The 18,792-nt window shown below is 40.2% G+C and overlaps 1 long non-coding RNA gene across 1 annotated transcript; it reads left to right on the forward strand.

Moving 5' to 3' along the window:
• Positions 1-5,210: 5,210 nt before the first annotated feature.
• LOC103095475 (uncharacterized) lies at positions 5,211-17,852 on the forward strand. Its single transcript, XR_001629111.2, has 3 exons — positions 5,211-5,807; positions 7,777-7,861; positions 16,541-17,852. It is a non-coding gene; the product is annotated as an uncharacterized LOC103095475 (long non-coding RNA).
• The last annotated feature ends 940 nt before the right edge of the window (positions 17,853-18,792 follow it).

Consider the following 18,792-nt stretch of genomic DNA (forward strand, 5'->3'; position numbering starts at 1 on the left):
ACAGGAACTGCCCTCTGCAATAAGAAACTCGATGATGTTCAATAGCATCTTTTAAAAGATGTTCATTGATAAACTTAACTATCCTTTTCCTTGTGTTCCATAAGGCAGCAAAGAAGAGTACATAACAGTGCTGAGAGTGCTGAGCTTGACTTCAAGAAGGCTGAGATTCCAAATAAGCACTAGGGGAAACCATCTCCCCACCTTCTTTGCACTGTGTATGTCAGACTTTTTCTTTCTGTTGGTTGGTTTTTCTGAACCATTTTTTTCCTTGTTATTCTTTCTTCTAAGGAATAGCTCTAGGGAAAGGAAGATTCATCAAGAACAGTAATTTATATGAAAATAAGATGACAAATTTATTTTAAAAAGAAATGATGATCTAGGACCACTCTAAGGGACATATGAGAAAAAATGCTATCCACATCGAAATAACTATAGGAGTAGAAATCCAGAAGAAACATGTGATTTAATACTTGTTTGCATGGGTTTGTGATTTGGGGTTTTGGTTTTAAAAGATTATTCTATCACAAAAATAGATAATATGGATACTGAGTGATGATACATGTATAACAGTGGAATTGCTTGTCAACCCTGGGAAGGGGAAGGGAAGAGGGGAGGGAGACAAGAATTATGTAATCATGGGAAAATTTTAAAAATAAAACAAAATGGTGATGAATTTAAATTAGATCTCAGACATTAATTAGCTATGTGACCATGAGGATATCCCTACATCTCTTTCAGTCTCAGTTTCCTCATTTTGGATAGCATTGGAGTCAGAAGGATCTCATTTGAATACTGCTGCAGACACTTAGGGAAGACTAATACTTCTGGTGTGAGGGTTTGCTGACCCATTTTCAAGACTGTTCATTATCCTTTGGCATCTATCTACCTCTTGCTTCTCATCTATGGCTCCAAGAAGCTGTAGCATGTACAAAGCTAAAACCATATAGGCAGATAGGCTAAACCATATTGAGGGTAACCAACAGGTCTCAAACCCATTGGTGAGTTGGGGGGGGGCGGGGAATACCCTAAGCATGTGAAGACTCCCCAGCAGAATGAACAGATGGGAACAATTTGTTTCAATGATCATGAAAGCACCTGAACCAGGTGCAATAAGTGCTTAGGATTTGGTCAAGCATAGAAGAAGCCAAGACCATCCATTGCATCCCAGGCCATCGCCAGTTCTCCTGACTATTATCATATCACCAGACTTGGATGACTCTGGAAAAAAAGACTGAGATTGACAACTGTGTGCAACACTGCCTCACTTAAATCCAATTTATGCTTGAATCAAAAGACATCACTCTAGAATGACATATTATGGTCTTTGAGTATGAAGGACAACAACCAAATGTATACAAGTATACAAGTTACTTCATTATTTTGGCCATCAGTTTTCTCTCCTGTAAAATCAAGAAGTTGTATTAGATGGCATCTAAGGTCTATTCTGGCACTAAACCTCTGTTCTTATAAAAATGGATTTTTTTCCAGGATCAAATGATATAATCTTCTGCTATATATAATTTAAAACCCTCTAAAAATAATGGCTATTACTTAGCCCTCATTTTATACAAAAGCCCAGGCAATGGTCACTATAGTTTAGGGGAGCCACCTATGAACCTTAGAGGTAAAGACCTTCTTCTCTTCTCCAATGACTAAGACATCATCTGGACAATATTTTCATTAAGCTCTTCCTTTCCCCCACTATACACACTTTCCAGGCTTCATTTTTCCCAGGGAAATGTTCTAATTCCCTGAGCATTCCAGCTTTCCCTCTCACTTTTGTTCACTTTCTTTCCATTAACTGACTGCTTTTAGCATTATCAGAGATCTAGTTAAATTAGGGGAGACAATGAAGACATTTCATTCCTTCCCCTGATGCTAATCAAAGGCTATTTCCACACAAACTGAGAAAAAAAAGACTATTTGAAGGTAAACAAACTGTTACTCACAGTCATACAGTTAACTTGCTATTTGCCCTGGCACAAAGAAGTTTGTGCAGGTGCAAAAACAGCATAATAATCCTAGATTTGGAAGAAACCTTGGAGAGTGGCTAGGCTTTTGCTCTCATTTTACAGATGAGAAACCTGAAACCCAGAAAAGCAAAGTAACTTGTTCAAGGTCACACAGGCAGTATTCAGCAGACAGCATTTGAACATAGTTTCTCTAAATTCAAATTCAACAGTCTTTCCATTGTGCCATTCTCTCTCTCTCTCTCTCTCTCTCTCTCTCTCTCTCTCTCTCTCTCTCTCTCTCTCTCTCTCTCTACTTCTCCCCCCTAAGCATATAGCTCAAGGGAGGAGTCAAAAAAGGCAGCTAGGTGGCACAGTGGATAGAGTGCTGGGCCTGGAGTCAAGAAGTCTTATCTTTCTGAGTTCAAATCTGGCCTCAGACACTAACTGTATGATCCTAGGCAAGTCACTTAACCCTTTTGCCTCAGTTTACTCATCTGTAAAATGAGTAGGAGAAAAAATAGCAAATTACTCCAGTATCTTTACCAAGAAAATCCCAAATGGGATCACAAGGAGTCAGACATGACTGAAATGACTGAACAACAGCAAAAAGGGGAAAGCAGGAGTGTTATCAAAAAGCTAATAAAATACCTACACATAGCTTGATAACCATGCTGCTATGGGGTAGAGATGTTGATGATGTCCAAAGGTCCAATCTCTCCTTCCTATGAATTCTTGTTTATGTCACTCATTCTGCACATAGCCTCCACTGCCTTCATTATCTTTTCTATATCTTTGTCTTGTCTCCTTATGTAAATTATGAGCATCTTGAAGGCAGGGATTTATCCTATACTTTTTTGTGTTTCTCCACAGGGACCAATACCATGTTTTGCCCTTAGTAGATGTTTCAAAATTTGTGTTTGATTGATGGATGGCAGTTTTAAGGTCTTCTGATGAAGGCTGCCAATATTTTTTTCCAAATCCAAGATGGTGCTATCAGAGGAAAAGTAGCCCAGAATGCTTTGCTAAGTATATGATTTTGAGCAAGACTTTTCTGCCCATCAGTTGGCTCCACTTTAATATGAGGAGACTGGACTAAATCATTCTATGGTTTCTGCCTACAATCATAAATGCCACAATCCTATTAATCACTTCTAACATTAATATCCCAGAGAGGACACCTCTACCGCTTTCCTGAGTGAGAGATCAGAAGGATCAGATGACATTTGAAGCCATAAGAATTAAGAGAAATGGGAGATGCATTTTTGTGTATATTTAGCTAGAGAGAGCAAAAAGAACAATTAGAAAGCACCAATCTGGACCGTTCCCTTTAAGACAATGTGACTCAGGGGAAGGACTTTGGGCCCTTTGCTTCCTCAGGAGAGATGTGTTCAAATCTCATCCCTGACAATTATTAACTATGTGACTATGTGCAAATGATTAAGCTTTGAGTCTCAGTTTCTCATGAATAAAACAAGATAAGGATACCTATAGTACTGACCCTGGTGGGAAAAGGTTGAAAATTAAATGAAACGATGTATATAAACCTTAAAATTTGATTACTTTACCTCTCTGAATCCAGCATTTTCTGAGCTCTTCCTAGGTTGTTTTGGGAAGCGATCATAGTATTATATTGGGAATGGGTTGTTGTTCAGTTGCATTTCAGTCATGTCTGACTCTCTGTGACCCCATTCGGGGTTTTTTTGGCAGAAGTATGATATTAGGATTAATTAAATCATAGGACTAGTGAGGACCATTTGGACTAATTGGGATCTCATCTTAGCAGCTAAGGACAGGGTAAAGAACAGTGGGTAAGATTTCTTTAAGGCCAGACAGAATCTTGGGAAAGTGGCCTGTTGGAATTCTGGGTAGCCGGGGTCAGTTGGTTTCCCAACTGCGGGAGGTTTTTTTCCTTAGGAAAAGGCTGGTGTTTCTGGTCCTTGGAACACTGAAAAACCCAGTGGCAGGTGAAGGAGGAGAACAGGTGAAAGTTTCTGGAATAAATTTGTGGGGGAAATCAACAGAAAAGAGAAAGAGGCAGTTTTTCCTCTGTATGGCAGCCAAGAGGACCAAGCCATTTTGAGACCTGCTTAGGCCGAAAAGCCTAGCTAGGCCTAGAAGGGCTGGCAGTTGGCAGAAAGAGTGAATAACCTGAGTTAAACTGATTTAAAGCTGAAAGAGATCTGAGGAGAGAGTAAACTTACTTATATAAGAAAGAGAAAGGCAATTTTTCCCCCTCTGTGTGACTGCAGAGTGGGAAGGGCCTTTGAGGCCTACCCACTTTGAGGCTCCAGAAGCCTGACTAGGCTGAGAAAGTACTGGAAGTTGGAGGAGTGATCTGAAGGGATACAAGAAGGCAGTGAATAATATATATATATATAGGGATAATTTTTAGAATAGATTATTTAGCATAGATTCTGGGGATCTAGTTCAGTGACAAGGAGTTGTAAGTTAGGCTCAGGGAAACCTGAGCAAGAAGCAAGTTCTCAAAAACTAGAGGGAAGTGTTGGTAAAAGCTTAACCCCCTATTATGTTCAGGGATCCTAATCCTCAACCTTCCTTACCTTTCCAAACTTATTAACTAGAGGGGGTTTTTTACATCTGTCTCCATCCATTGCGCAGACCCAAACAGTTACACAGAGTTCCCCCCATTTAACATTTCTATATTAACATTCTTGGCTTTTCTTACTTGCATCATTCATGTAGATAAATTATTTTAACACTGGAGTAGTTTGCCATTGCCTTCTCCAGCTCATTAGACAGAGGAGGAAACTGAAGCCAGCAGGTTAAGTGACTTGCCCAGAGTTAGGAAGCAGCTGAGGGCAGATTTGAACTCAGGAAGAGCAGTCTGCCTGACTCCAGAGCCAGCATTCTATCCACTGAGCCACCAAGCTTCCTAGGGCATGGTGCACAAGTAATATTCACCAACCAGGCATGGGGTCCTCTCTCAGGTCTCCAAGTAGCCTTCCTACTTCTGGGACAGATTGATTCCCAAATGCAAAGACTTAACAAAAGAGGAGAATGATAATAGCTTGTATACCCCATGGCCCTGGGTCTCTCAAAGGCTCTGGATTCTCATGGACCAAGTCTAATTTGAAGGGCTGGATCCCAGGAAGATCAGTTTGTAGGAAGCAAGATAGCACTGTGGATAGACTACCAGGCCTGGAGTCAAGAGGATCTGGATTCAAATATGGTCTCAGATACTTCCTGGCTATGCACCCCTGGACAAGTCATTTAACCCAGATTGCCCAGTCTTTGCCTTTCTTCTATATTAGATTTGATACTAAGATAGTCTTTAAAAAATTATATAGTAAATAACTTAGAAATAGCTATTATTATACAATTATGCTAAATTTTATATTGATTTTAATATTTATTAAATTAAATAATTAATATTATACATTAGAAATGTATAAAAATTATAAAAACTGAGGGCAGCTAGGTGGCTCAGTAGATTGAGAGCCAGGCTTAGAGATGGGAGGTCCTAGGTTCAAATATGACTTTGGCTATTTCCTAGCTGTGTGATCCTGGGTAAGTCACGTAACCCCCACTGACTAGTCCTTACTGCTCTTCTGCCTGGGAACCAATGCATAGTATTGATTCTAAAACAGAAGGTAAGGATTAAAAAAAAACAACAAGCCACCTAAGGTTTCAGCCCACAGCCTGTTTCTAAAATGCAACTAGGATTGCCTTCTATGTTCTCCACACTTGAGATTCAAACTATCAGTGTTGGCTTGAGAATACTGCTGACTGATGGTGGAAGACTCTCCAGATGACCACCCTGGAGGCAGGTACATGACCTCTGGTGATGCAGAGAGGGAACCTTGTCATGAGTTCATCAGAACCTTTAAGACCCAGGTGAGTGACTCTTCTTGAAATAAAATAGTGTTGAGGCACCTGGGTGGCTCAATGGATTAAGAATCTGACCCAGAGACAGGAGGTCCTGGGTTCAAGTGTGGCCTCAGACACTTCCTAACTGTGTGATCCTGGGTAAGTCACTTAGCCCCTATTGCCTAGCCCTTACCTCTCTTCTACCTTAAAATCAATGCACAATATTGATTCTAAGATGAAAGTTAAGGTTTTAAAAGAAATTAAGACATTGTTTACATGCTTTGATTGATCCAGTTTGATTATGCACATGGAGAAGTGTAAGTCTAAGGAATGTTTCTGTTGCATTCATTTACATAAGTAATGATAAATCCATTATAGGAGTGTACTGGGCTTTACAACAGTGCATGTGCTCGTTGCTAAGTGAGAGCAGCTGTTGTAACTGCTGCCTCAGAGGACAGGAAGAAATCATATCCTCCTTTCCGAGCCCCCATCATTGGAAATCTAAGGGAGAGCTGTCAGAGGTTCAAGCCGCCTGTTCAGAAGGAACAAATAAGAGAGGAAGAGTGGAGGTTGTCTCTCTCTTTAAAGCATACTAAATGGGACGTTCCCTTATCCCTGCTGCCATCATCGGAGCCCATGTGTTAGTGCATCATCCTCAAGGTCTCTGGCAGTGAACATATTTCCCTGTATTGGCTAGGAGGTAGCTCAGTGCATCCTCCACATGTGCTCCATGAGGCATCCTCTATCCTCATGATACTCCCTAAGGGGCTGTTCTCTGCTCCCATAACATGCACACATGATCTCATTGGGCAAAAAAAACCAATGAGAGAGGTCAAGTCAACAAAGCATTTAAAAATGCTTCCCATATGCCAAGCACTGTACGAAGAATGAAGCCATGGGTGTCAGGTTAGACTTAAAAGAGAGGTTGCACAAGGAAGCAGCCGGTCAGAAGGGATGGCCACCAGGGAACGGGGGGTCTTTCCAATATATCAAGTCAAGAGCTGGAACAAGTTTCCAAGGTGAAGAGGTTTCTGGGACCTTGTAGAGAAAAGTCTGGGAGAACAATCAGGAGGATAGCTTGGAGAGGAATGACAAGCAAGACAGAAGCTATTGTTTTTACTTCATAGATGAGGAAATCAGGGTTCAGAGAGGTTAGGTGATCTAGCCATGGTCATCCAGCTAGGAAGCATTAAAGGCAGAAGGCAAACCCAAGTCTTTCCTGACTCCACGTTCTGCTCTTTTGCTACTACTGCCTTTCAAGGCATGAAAACCTGATGTGCTGGGTAGCTCAGTGGATTGAGAGCCAGACCTGGAGACAGGAAGCCTGTCAGGTTCAAATCTGGCCTCAGACATTTCCTAGCTGTGTGACCCTGGGTAAGTCACTTGACCCCCATTGCTTAGCCCTTACCACTCTTCTGCCTTAGAACCAATATACAGTATTGATTCTAAGAAGGAAGGTAAGAGTTTTTTTTAATAAATTTTTTAAAAATCCTGATGTGACTATTCATTAATGTCCACAGAATCTCAGACCTCACAGAGGTAGGTGGCATAGGAATAGAACCTATGAGAATCAGCCTTTCTTGGCTGTGAAAAGAAATCACAAAGTCTCCACAAGGAGAGTATATAATGTTCTGTGAGGGCCTGAGTCAGTGGAAGAATTCATCTATGCCTTTTCATGGTGGTTGTGGGAAAATGAAACTTTTTTCAATTAGCATCTATATGATAAATCAGAGCATCTATTAGATGTTTATCTGAGAGTGGCTGGATCTGGGTTCTAATACCACTTCACAAAAATTTGACATGACTAGTAGGCATGAATTTGGACAAGTCTCTTCCCCTAAACCTTATTTTTTCCCCATCTGTTGAATGGGAATAGTTGTTCTTCCTTCATTTCAAAGAGGACCAGTGGCATTGTGGTAATGTCTTGACTTGTGCATGAATTGAATTTAAGCGAGGCAGAGTTGTGCAAAGTCATCAGCCTCACTCTCTCTTCCAGCTGTTGAAGTCCAGTGGCAAGACAAAAGTCAGGATGACTTGGGACACAGAGGATGATCCTTTGATCTTTGATGTTTCACCAAGCTGTAAGTGTTCCACGGCTCCTCCTTCAGCCCATTTATTGGTAGTTGGAACAAATTGTTCTCAGCTGCCCATTCTGCCAGAGGAAGTCTTTACATGCTTGAGAAAGACCTTTCCCTAACTCTTGAGTGGGTTTTGGGGCTACTGGTTCCCCTCAACCTAGCTTAGCCCATCTGCCACAATGGTTTTACCAGGGTGTGGCCACTGCAATAACTTCTCAGAACCACAGGTAGAAGGTAAGTGCCAGGGAGACACCATGGCGGAGGAGTGGCCTTGAGAAGGACTTGGTAAGCCTTCACACAAGTGCTGCTAGTCTTCCCTGAATGCTCCATACATCCCAACTTTACAGGACTATGGTAAGGGCCAAACTAGAAAATATACATTGAATGTTTTGTAAACCTTAAAGCACCATACTTTACATTAACTTTTTCCCCATATGGGGAGGAATGAAATAAATTGAAAGCACTGATCAACATGGGTTCTCCTCAGGGAATGGCGTTCCAATAGCCCTTAAAAAAAGGGGGAATCCATTGGATTATAGATTTAGAACTGGATGGGACCTCAGAAGCCACCAAATCCAACCCCTTCATTTTACAGATGAAGAAAATGAGGCAAGGTGCCAAGGGTCACACAACTAATAAGTAACTAGTAAGCAGGATTATAACTCAGATCTTCCTGCCTCCAAGCCCAGCACTCCATCACCTGTGGTTCCAAGTTAATGTAACAAATGATTCTCGATGCTGATCATTTGTTGCTACCCGTGAGAGAAGGCAAGGGAGATGACTAATCCATCCTCTCCCAGGATCTCCAAACAGAAAGCAGGAGTGCTAGCTTCTCCCCAAGCCTTTGACCATTATTGGGCTGCCTTTGGCCTTGGCAACAGCTCACAGGATGTTTCCAGAATGGTTACCAAGGAGAAGACACTTCAGAGAGCATCTGGGAAAACTAGGACAAGCCCTGAAAGGGAAAGGAGGGGGAAAATCCAATACTAAATTTGTAAAAATTAGACTTGGGGAATATATATATATATAAATATATATATATATATATATATATATATATATATATATAGAGAGAGAGAGAGAGAGAGAGAGAGAGAGAGAGAGGATACATTTAGAGGATGATAACCTTTTCAACATTTCTCTTGTGTAATTCCTTGTTTGTAGTGGATTGCAAGTTGCTTATACCCATCAGGCTCTTACCCTTCAGATGATCTTCAGCAAAATCCAAGTTTCTAATGCTGAGGGTTTTCAGGATACTGATGCTAGAGGAGTGAGAGGGAAGAAAAGGTAGCATGTTTTCTAGCCACAGAACTCAGGCAAATGTAAGTAAACAATACCTCCAAAACTATGAAATGGGAAGTGTTGGTGTTCATTCTTTTTGTCCTGCCCAACTTTCTGTGACTCTATTTTAGAGTTTTCTTGCCAATAGTATTGGAGTTCTCCATTTTCTTCTCCAGCTCATTTGGCAGATGATGAAACTGAGGCAAGTGGGTTTAAATGACTTGCCCAGGGTCACCCAGCTAGTACATGTCTGAGACCAGATTTGAATTCAGGCAGATGAATCTTCTTGATTTCAGGTCAGGCACTCTATCTACTCTAACATCCAGCTGCCCCTAAAAAAGGATATAGAACCCCAATGATCCTCAGAGGTCCTCTCAGTTGCAGATAGAAACAATGCTTCTCCCTTTACTTCCTTTTTTTGGTAGGCTTTCTTGACTTTGGAAAGAAGTAACAAGAACAACATTCCAAAGATATTTTAATTCAAAACAGTACACATTTATTAAACAGTAACTGTGCATGGGACAGAGACAACATGGTAAAGTAGACAGTCAGCCTTACAGCTGATAAAACCTGGGTCTGAGATGTGCCTCTGCCGTGCCCTGGCTCTGTCACCCTGGCTAAGTCATTTCACTTTTCAGTGCTTTTAGGCAACTTTCTGGGACTCCAGAATTTCTCTATGCAGAGAAGATACTGACCTGTTGTGACAGAGGGAGTCTCTTCACCTGGGAGGGAAATAAAAAATCCAGTCTCTGTGTGCCAGATATGCCACCTGCTAGAGATACAAACCAGAAATTCCTACCTTCAAGGACCCTCTAAAGGGGATTCAGGAGAGGCCAAAGATGAACTCAAAGGAATGATCTCTAATGGTGATATTTCAGGAATTTGAAACCAACAAGTAAATGAGAAGATGCCAGGTCCCCTGATTCCAGGTCCACCACTCTCAGAATAATAACCTAATAGATGCTGTTATTTGTGAGATAAATTTTATTATGAAGTCATTTTTTCAGTCCCAGCTGACTCTTGACAAAGATACTGGAGTGGGCTAGTTCATTCTTCATCTCATTTTACAGACAGGAAACTGAGGCCAAAGGGGTTAAATGACTTGCCCTGGGTCACACAACTAGTAAGAGTATGAGGCCAAATTTGAACTCAGGAAGATGAATTTTCCTGACTCTAAACCTGGCACTCTATCCATTGTACCACCTAGCTGCCACTTGTCACGTGACTACTAATTGAAAAAAGTTTTCATTCTTCCACAACTGCCAGAGAAAGTCCTAAATGAATTCATTCACTGGCTTAGGCCCTTACAGAATCTGTCCTTGTGGAAATTCTATGATTTCTTTTCACAGACAAAAAAAAGCTGGGGAAAAAAGCTGGGCCCAGCTTACTAGTGTGTTCTCTGGTTACTTTTCTCACTATCTCCCTTCCTTCCTTTTCTCTTTCTTTCTTTTTTTCCTCCTTTTCCTTCCCTCATTTTTTTTCTCAGCATGCATCATTATCCTCAAGTATAAAGCAGGAGCTGCTGTGGAGAAAACCCAGGTGATGAGTACAGAACAAATAAGGATATTGCCGATGGATGGTAGAATTCACAACATATTGGAAAAAGTAGAGAAATAAGGACAATATTGATCTACCCAACTCCTTAACAAGTAAAGATGACTGTATCCCAGGACCCATTTGGGATGATTTCAATTGCATTCCATTAACTGTAAATTTAAAGTCCTTTGTAGAGACTTTAGAAATTCACTGTCCTTGGTAGGGTTTTGGGTTGCAAATTGTCTATCTAACAAATTCAAATGTCATATAACCTCTTCAAGAATTCTTCCAGGGGGGAGCTGGGTGGCTCAGTGGATGGAGAACCAGGCCCAGAGATAGGAGGTCCTGGGTTCAAATATGGCATCAGATACCTCCTACCTGTGTGACCCTGAGCAAATCACTTAACTCCCATTGCCTAGCTCTTACTACTCTTCTGCTTTGGAGTGAATACACAGTATTGATTCTAAGATGGAAAGTAAGGGTTTAAAAAACAAAAACAAACCAAATATATTTTATTCTTACAACAATCCTTGCAGGTGTTATTATTATCCCCATTTTAGAGTTGAAGAAACTGAGGCACACAATGGTTAAGTGACTTGCCCACAGCCACACAGCTGATAAAGAGTCTGAGACTGAATTGGAACTAAGATCTTCCTGACTCCAGATCCAGTATGCTTTCCTCTGCACCACCTAGCTGCCTCCCTCTGCAGAAGGGGGCTACATGAGACTTGGAGACATCCTGTGTTTGGTTTTGTTTCATGGTTAGTGTGGCCAAAGAATCCATTGCCAATGGCTGGATGACTGCTAATAAGCTTCCTTAGGTTCTCAGGAATCAGACATCTTCTGTTGCCATGGCAATCCTTAAAGACTTTCTAGCACGGCAAAACCTACAACAATTTACACTGACCTAGCTGTCTTAAACCCAGAGTCACCTTACTCTCAGGGCATCTCTGATGCTGGCATAATGAAGCCTCAGACTGGGATTCTGTGGAGGATTTAGCCAGTCCTTAGCTGCGTGAGTGAGAGGAGGGTGGATATCAAGAAAAGCCTTTCTTTCAAGAAGATTCCAAAAGGAAGAGGTGAGGATGTGATGTATTTCAGGCAGAGGGCACAGTCAGTGAAGAAGGAAGAGATGTGCAAACAGGGTGCCATGTTTGAGGAATAGGAAGCAAGCCACTTCGGCCAGACTAAAGGAACTATGAATGGAAGGTAGGTGGGTATAATAAAGCTAGAATGGTTGCTTGTGACCAGGCTGTGACAGGCTTTAAATGCCAAAGAGAGGAATTTCTATTTGATCCTAGATTGAATAGAAAAACTTTGGGGTTTACTGAGAAGGGAAGTGACTTGTTCAGAGCTGAGCTCTAGGAATGTCATTTTGGCAGTTGTGTAGAGGATATATTGGACACAAGACAGGGAAGCCTGTCAGGAAATTATTGCAATAGTCCAGGTGGCAGTTTAAGGGAACTAGAGTAGCTGTAGTGGGGAGCAGATTTAAGAACCATTTGGCCATGTGGTTTCAGAGTGAAGGATCAAGGATGATACTGTAGTTGAGAACCCGGGCATCTAGTAACTAGGATGGAAGCCTTTCTCAAACTCCTCTTCATTCTAGTGCATCCCTTCTGTCCATTTTTTCCTACTTGTCCTGAAGATTGCATCTTCATATATATTTCCTTGCATATTGTCACCTCCCATTTGATCATGAGCTCCTTATGGGCAGGAATTGCCTTTTGTGTTTGCTTGTAACCCTGGCACTTAACATGGTCCCTGGCACATAGTAGGTATTTAGTGAATGTTAATGGATGGGTTTGTTGATTGATGTCATTGACTGAAATAAAGAAATTCAAAAGAAGGGTTTGCAGGGAAAGAGAGTGAGTTCTTTGTTAAATTTTTTATGTTTGGACTGAATAATTTAATTGGTGGTCACCAGGGATTTAATTTTCTAAATCCCAAAATGAATTACTAAAGTAAAATGGAATTTATGGTTGTTTATTTTTACAATAGAGGGAAGATATTAAAGAAGAGAGAACAGGGGAGAGAGAGAGCTCTGGCTTCCTCAGAGCCAGGTAGAAATTCTAATGCTCCAATCAGGGAAAAGGAGTCTCAAGATGATGGGCCTTTCTTGGAGACTCACACCTCCAGAAAGGACAAGGAACTAAGTCATCCTTTCACCACAGTAACCATCTAAAAGGAAAGCAGTCTGAGGTCTCCTTCATGAGCTCCTCCAGGGGTCCAGTTCCACAGCCAAGTATCTTCACTCCAAGTCTGAGTGTCTATCTTCCAGTCTCTCCTCTGAGTGACTCTTCTTCATTCTTCCCACTCAATGTATGAAATGAGTGTTCACACCTTTTTTAGTTAGTTATACCTTTTGTGGTTAGTTAACACCTTTTTTGGTTAGTTCACCTTTTGTAGTTAGTTAACACCTTTTTTGTAGTTAAAATGGGTAGATCTACTTTAAATATTGAGTTAACACTTTGAAGATTAAAATCTAAAAATAGACTGGGGATTACAATTTAATCTTCACAATAAAGAAAGAGCTAAGTATCTTCATTGTTACAATCAGGGGATTACAAATCCAATCTTCACAGTTCCATTTGGAGACATGATGGATTTTGGTTGCTAATAGGACTCCTAGGCTGAAATGGCCAACTATTGGTGATACAGTTCAGGATTTTAGGAGAAAGTTTAAGTCTGGATAAGTAGATTTGGGAGATATTGGCAAAGATATGATAATTAAATCATAAGAACTGATGAGAGTGAAAGAGTGTTGGGGAAGAAAAGAAGAGGCCTCAGACCAGAGCTTTGGCAATCACAATTTGGAGTTAACCTGTTTTCTCAAAATTATTATTAAATGAGTGTTCTTCACATACTCTGCCTTCCAGCTATACTGGCCCACTTGATATTCCTCATTCATGAGATTTCATCTCCTTTATCTCTGTCTTTGAATATGTGGTCCTCCACATTGGGAATGCATTGTCTACTCACTTTTTCCAATCTACAAAAATCGGGTTAAATTCTTCTTCCTACTTGACATGGTTCAGTGGATAGAGTACTGACTCCTGAAGTCAGAAAGACTCATCTTCATGAGTTCAAATCTGGTCTCAGATGCTTACTAGCTGGGTGATGCTGGGCAAGTCATTTAACCTTGTTTGACTCAGTTTCCTCATCTGTAACATGAGCTAGAAAAGGAAATGACAAATTACTCCACTATCTCTGCCAAGAAAACCCCAAACAGGGTCATAAAGATTGAAACATGACTGAAATGACTCAACAACAAGAATCCTTCTAGATTCTTTCACAGTCCCCTATTTCCTGTAGTTTAATATTCCCTCCACTAGACTAATTACATTTTATTTACTTTGTATTTGTAGTAAGCACTTTGGACTACTCCCTCTAGTCTTCTGTGTACAAATTTTCAGGTTGGGTATCCAGGGGCATGACTATTTAGAGTTCTAGGGGTAACCCTAGGTGAGAACCCTGCTACAATTTTGTGAACACTCACCAGTGTGCTTCCCTTTGCTAGCCATGCCAATATATTTAATTAGCTCTTAGTAAAGGCATTTGCTAGGATGGCATAATAAAACAGAGCTACAAAACATTCCCCCCTATAAATCTGGATACTACCCTCCCACAAATATAGAGAGCATTCATGGGAACAGTAGGCTCAGAGAAGGTGCCCAGTTGCATTGGTAAAGAGTGGTCCCTGTACCAGAGAGAAGAGGAGGCTTAACCCTTACGGTTCTGCCTTTACAGCAATGCCTTGACTACACCAATGAAATAACACATCTGGTTCCCTGCTAAAGGGCCGGGCAATACATAATAATAGAGATGGAAAATTACCCAGTTCATATCATTAAGGGAGTTTACAGAGAAGATATAAATAATCCAAATAAGTGGAGTAAAGGGTAGATTGCAATATGGGCCAAAGGAACACGAAAATGTTTTGAAGAAATGTAAAGAGGAAGAGAACGCTAATCTAGGATAGCAAGAAATAATAGTAACAAGAACAATACCAGCTGGAACTTATATATTTTTTTTGTTTTGTTTTTTAATTCTAAAATGTTTTTATAGACATAATTTGGAGGGTCTCAAATGCCATGTTAACGTTTTTCTGTTTTATTTGGGAGGCAACAGGGAGCTACAGAAGATTTTTGAGCAGGGTTGTCACATGGCTAGACATGGATTCAATTCAGTTTGCATCCCCTAAGTATCTACTATGTGTGAAGCCTTATATTAGTTGATGGTGATACAAATACAAAAGTGACATTATCCCTGACCAAAAGAACCTTACATTCTTTAGATGAGACACATACATAAAAAGGTATATAAATTGAACACAAATTGAAATAGTTCCTTAAATCAAAAAATTTACATTCTCCTGTGGGGGGTATATTTATACAGATAAGTAAAAAAAATTAATATCATTGTGCCAGCATGAAGGGGAGAAGACTGGAAGAAAGAAGACTAGAAGGAGGAGATTTTTATAATGATCCCAATTGGAGGTGACAAAGACATGGACCTGGTGGGTGGCAAAGAGGATGGGTATAAGAAATATTGTAGAAACACAATCAATAGCACTGGATGTTGGAGGAAAGCAAAAATTGACTTAGACCTAGGTGATTAAGAATATGGTGTCATCAAGAGAAATAGAAGAGCAACTAGGTGGCATAGAGGATAGAGTGCCAGGCTTGGAGTCAGGAGAACCTGGGTTAAATCTGGCTTTAGACACTTCCTAGCTGTATGACCCTAGGTAAGTCTCTTAAGCCCTATTGTCTATCACTTGCTGCTCTTCTTAGAATACCAAGAAGAAGGAAAGGGTTGAGAGAGAGAGAGAATATGGGAAGAATGGGAAAGAGGAGCAAAAGTTTAGTAAGATGAGTTGGCTTTAGAGGTGGGAAATATATTTTCAAGTTTAATCTGCATTATTAGAATTTCTCCATCACTTTCTTAAGTCTAGATCTATGGCAAACCTATGGACAGGTGCCAAAGATGGTACACAGAGACCTTTCTGTGGGCATGCATGCCATCGCCCACCAGAATTAGTTACTAGAAAGGCAGAGGGACTCAGGCAGAGCTATGCCCTTCCTTCTCTCCACTATACCTCCCTACCCTTCTGTCCAGCAGCCCAATGGAAGTGTTTCCTCCCTCCCCTGAGTAGAGCGTTTGGGCCACTCCCCTCCCTTTATCACTATACTGCCTGGGATAAGGGGAGGGGGGATACATGGCATTTGCGGGGGGGGGGGGGGGGTCAGGACATGGCTTTCAGTCTCTAAAATATTCACTATCACTGGTCTAGATGATCAACAAAACAATAGCTCAGCCTCTCATTTGTAGCATCTGCCAACCCCTGCCTCCATTCCATTGGTTCTTGCCTCTGGATGACTTCTCCAAAAACCTCCATTTAAGGCGGGCAGCCAGGACAACTATGTTTTCATTTCTCACTACACTTCACCATAGACTTCTCTACAATGATACCTTCAGCACACACCCTATTCCACACACAGGCTTTAGTTGTCTTTTGTGTATTATCTTCCTCCATTAAAATGCAAGCTCCTTGAGGGCTGGAACTGTTTTTCTTTTTCCTTGTATTTACATTGCACAGAAAAACATAGTGCCTAAAACATTGTAAGAGTTTAGTAAATGCTTGTTGACCAACTTTTCTACTGGAAGTTGGAAATATCCCATCCTTTCCGGTCCTCTCTTTGTCTCTCTCTCTCTGGAGCTTAAAGGAGAGATCAGCAGGATGGATAGATAAATAGATTTAGGACCATCTGTCTAAAGGTGAAATATGAAGCCATGGAATAGTTGAGAGCATCAAGACATATATATATATATATATATATATATATATATTTTTTTTTTTTTAAGGGCTAAGATGTGAACTGGAATGACCTCCAGGAATTGATGCAGAGTGAAAGGAGCAGAACCAGAAGAACCTTATAAACAGAGACTAATACACTGTGGCACAATTTAATATAATGTTCTTCTCTGCTAGCAGCAAAACTATGATCCAGGACAATTCTGAAGGATTTATGAGAAAGAACACTATCGACATCCAGAGGAAGAACTGTGGGAGTAGAAATAAAAAAACAAAAAAAAACTGCTTGATTACATGGGTTGACGAGGATATGATTGAGGACATAGACTCTAAATGATGACCCTAGTGCAAATACCAATAATACGGAAATAGGTGTTGATCAATGGCACATGTAAAACCAGTGAAATTGCTTTTTGGCAATGGGAGGGGGTAGGAGGAGGGGAGAGAAAGAGCATGGGTCATGTAACCACGGAAAAATATTCTAAATTAATTAAATAAAATTTTTCAATTAAAAATAAAAAGGGCTGAGAACAATTTCTTTGGAGGCACCCACCTTTAGGGAATACATGGAAAAATGATGATGTAGGAAAAAGATGTGGAAGAGAACAAAGAGAGAATAGCATCAAGGGAATCAAGGGAGGAGAGACTATCCAGGAGGAAGAAGAAATCAAAAGTATCATATGCCACAAAAAAGTCAAAGAAAAATATGATGTAGGGGGGAGGGCACAAGGAAGTCATTGCATTTAGCAGTAATGGGTCATTGATGACCTCTGAGATGGCAGTATCAATTAAGATTAAGAAGATAAGAAATGAAAAATGGGATTTAGATGAATAGACTCTAAGATTAAACTACAGGAATTAGAGAATTAGCAGGTGATATAATGAACCTAAGTGCAGTTGGTAAGAATGTATTTGCCTGGAGTCTTACAAATCAAAAACTGAAAAGGAAGGGAAAGAGAGAAAACTACCTATTTAAATCTACCAAGCTAGATAATGTGCGTGATTTAGGAAGAAAAGTGGTAGTGATACCCAAAAGTGCATAGAAGTAAAAAATTGTAGAAAGGAGTCAGTAATGAATGACATGGCCTCAGATGCCAATACACAAATATACAAAGTATAGACAATGAACAAGATGAACTAGAGAAATTAAAGACAGGAAGAAAAAATTTACTTTTTAACAATCACTGAAATGTGGTAGATTGAGCCCCAAGAACAAAATCTGGCTCTGGAAGGGTTTAGCTGATTCTTTTTATCACCATCATCATCATCATCATCATCGTCATGCAAAACACACTTCCATATTGGTCATTGTTGTAAGCCCACACTCATACAAAACCAAAAGCCCAAGATAAAACCATAAATACACTGATGTCAAAGATAGCATGCTTTGAAACAGGAGATCTTTATACACAGAAACTGTAACATTGTGGGACAATCAAAGGTAATTGATATTGCTACTAATAGCAATGCAATGATCTAGGACAGTTCTGTGGGACTTATGAGAAAGAATAACATCCACATCTAGAGAAATCTGGGAATAGAAATCCAGAAGAAAATACATGATTTATCATTTGTTTATATGGTATGTAATTTGAGGGTTGGGTTTTAAAGGATTACTCATTTACAAAAATGAAAAATCTGGAAATTGGTTTGAGTGATAATATATATGTATATATGTATGTATGTATAATCTAGTGGAATTGCTTGTCAACTCTGGGAGGGGGGGAGTGACAAGGGGAGGGAGACAGTACAAATCTTTTTTTTAACTTTTACCTTCCATTTTGGAGTCAATACTATGTATTGGTTCCAAGACAGAAGAGTGATAAGGGCTAGGCAATGGGGGTTAAGTGACTTGACCAGGGTCACACAGCTTGGAAGTATCTGAGACCAGATTTGAACCTAGGACCTCCCATCTCCAGCCCTGACTCTTAATCCACTGAACCACCCAGCTGCCCCCTGGAAAAAAATTTTAAGTGAAAATTTTAATAGAAAAAAAAAAAAGATAGCATGCTTTGATCCACATCCATCTGACTCCAAAAATTCTTTCTCTGGAAGTGGATAGCATTCCCCATCATAAATTTTTCAGACTTGTCCCAAATCACTTTATTTTTGAGAGTGGCAGTTGATCATAATACAATATTGCTGTTACTATTTACAATGGTCTTCTGATTTTGCTTATTTCACTCTGTATCAGTTGCTACAGATCTTTCCAGAATTTTCTGAAATCATCTTGTTCATCATTCCTTATAGCACAATTGTATTCCATCACCAACATGAGCCATAATTTCTTCAGCTATTCCCC

This window comes from Monodelphis domestica, chromosome 3, assembly GCF_027887165.1.
Source record: "Monodelphis domestica isolate mMonDom1 chromosome 3, mMonDom1.pri, whole genome shotgun sequence".
Lineage (NCBI taxonomy): Eukaryota > Metazoa > Chordata > Mammalia > Didelphimorphia > Didelphidae > Monodelphis > Monodelphis domestica.